Consider the following 2500-nt stretch of genomic DNA (forward strand, 5'->3'; position numbering starts at 1 on the left):
TCCCAGCACAGCGCACGCGCCAACACATCCGCACAGCTGCGATACAAACCACCAGCGAGAACCGCTGGGGCGACCGAGCAGCAGACGGCGTCGCGGCGCCGAGCGCCGGGCGGCGGCGCATCCTCAACGCACACAGTCCTCAATCGGACCAGCACACTGAAGATGTCCACCGCGCTTCGCACCGGGCCCGCGAGGACCTACTTTGGCCGCACGGCGCCGCGCGCAGGGTGCGCCGGCGCGCAGCTGCGACGCCTGCCGCGTCCGTCGGCCGGCGCGCCTGCCACTGGCCGCCCCCACCAGCCGGCTGTAGCGCGTGCGCCCACGCACCGCGCGGCCAGCACGCCGGGAGGCGCCCCCTCACCGGCCGGGGACGGTCCCACCCAGCCACCGCCGCGTATCGCTTCACACCCAGATGCCGTTCAGTTTCATCGGCATGGTGGGTATCGCTGGAACAACCGGTTAGTACCTCAACCTATCGTCGCCATCACCGATTCACCCCTAGCGAGAACAACCGCACCACAACGGGTTACCATTTCTTCATTTGCGTAACTTCACCAGCAAACGTAGGCGTCCATCGCCATTAGCAACTTCAACGATTATTGCATGCCTGTGTCAGGTGTCACGCCACACTACGTCTGCCCACATACACGCAACAAAATGTGCACGCCTAGACAATACGTGGAAGGTGGCCCCCGTACGTATGCGATGTCCATTGCTCGAACGACTGTCAACCGGCCTCTGTAGCATGTCGCAGATATGGAACGCGGTGCACCATGCTATCACGGTGTTTGAGGAGAGACGACTAGGTCCGAATACATCAACACACAGCTCATGCTGATCGCCATCCACGGCGTCCGTTCCTCCCACACGTCTCTATGGCGTACCACACTGCAATCCAGCTCTCATAGGGAGACGACACGTAGCTGCGTGCACAATATTTGCACTGTATGGTCCGCCGTTTTTGGGCGCAGTCGTTGTACGGTCACACATGTGCCACGATGTATCATTCAGTACATAAGGACGAATGTGCAGTACAGATTGTGGTTTATGCGTACGACATCAGCGGACAGTTGACACAGGCCGCACCACAACGTAGCCTGAGTACGTCGCATGCGAAGGGCATTGAACATGCAAACTTCTCACCAACCAGCTTGCGAAGGCAGGGGGCAAGGTGGGGACGTGGGGAGGGGTGGGGGGGGGGGGCGGCATGTACGTCCTGCTGCCATCCACATAACAGTGTACAGCAGGAGCATGTGGAAAGTCAGCAAGACTTGCAAGGTGTTTAACATGAAGCGATACACAGGGGAGCGGGCAGTGCGAGTAGCGAACTATATTGCGAGGGTTGCGGGTGGGCAACACTACACTAATTGAACGAGTCGTATAACAATTACAGAGCAGGTTTAGGCGACAACGTGGGTTACGTTAGCGGACAACGTGGGTTACGTTAAGGCACAACGTGGGTTACGTTAAGGCACAACGTGGGTTACGTTAAGGCACAACGTGGGTTACGTTAAGGCACAACGTGGGTTACGTTAAGGCACAACGTGGGTGACGTTAAGGCACAACGTGGGTTACGTTAAGGCACAACGTGGGTTACGTTAAGGCACAACGTGGGTTACGTTAAGGCACAACGTGGGTTACGTTAAGGCACAACATGGGTTACGTTAGGGCACAACATGGGTTACGTTAGGGCACAACATGGGTTAGGTTAGGGGACAACATGGGTTAGGTTAGGGGACAACATGGGTTAGGTTAGGGGACAACATGGGTTAGGTTAGGGGACAACATGGGTTAGGTTAGGGGACAACATGGGTTAGGTTAGGGGACAACATGGGTTAGGTTAGGGGACAACGTGGGTTAGGTTAGGGGACAACGTGGGTTAGGTTAGGGGACAACGTGGGTTAGGTTAGGGGACAACGTGGGTTAGGTTAAGGCACAACGTGGGTTAGGTTAAGGCACAACGTGGGTTACGTTAAGGCACAACGTGGGTTACGTTAAGGCACAACGTGGGTTACGTTAAGGCACAACGTGGGTTACGTTAAGGCACAACGTGGGTTACGTTAAGGCACAACGTGGGTTACGTTAAGGCACAACGTGGGTTACGTTAAGGCACAACGTGGGTTACGTTAAGGCACAACGTGGGTTACGTTAAGGCACAACGTGGGTTACGTTAAGGCACAACGTGGGTTACGTTAAGGCACAACGTGGGTTACGTTAAGGCACAACGTGGGTTACGTTAAGGCACAACATGGGTTACGTTAAGGCACAACATGGGTTAGGTTAAGGCACAACATGGGTTAGGTTAAGGCACAACATGGGTTAGGTTAAGGTACAACATGGGTTAGGTTAAGGTACAACATGGGTTAGGTTAGGGGACAACATGGGTTAGGTTAGGGGACAACATGGGTTAGGTTAGGGGACAACATGGGTTAGGTTAGGGGACAACATGGGTTAGGTTAGGGGACAACATGGGTTAGGTTAAGGTACAACATAGGTTAGG

Source organism: Schistocerca piceifrons, unplaced genomic scaffold (genome assembly GCF_021461385.2).
Source record: "Schistocerca piceifrons isolate TAMUIC-IGC-003096 unplaced genomic scaffold, iqSchPice1.1 HiC_scaffold_961, whole genome shotgun sequence".
Lineage (NCBI taxonomy): Eukaryota > Metazoa > Arthropoda > Insecta > Orthoptera > Acrididae > Schistocerca > Schistocerca piceifrons.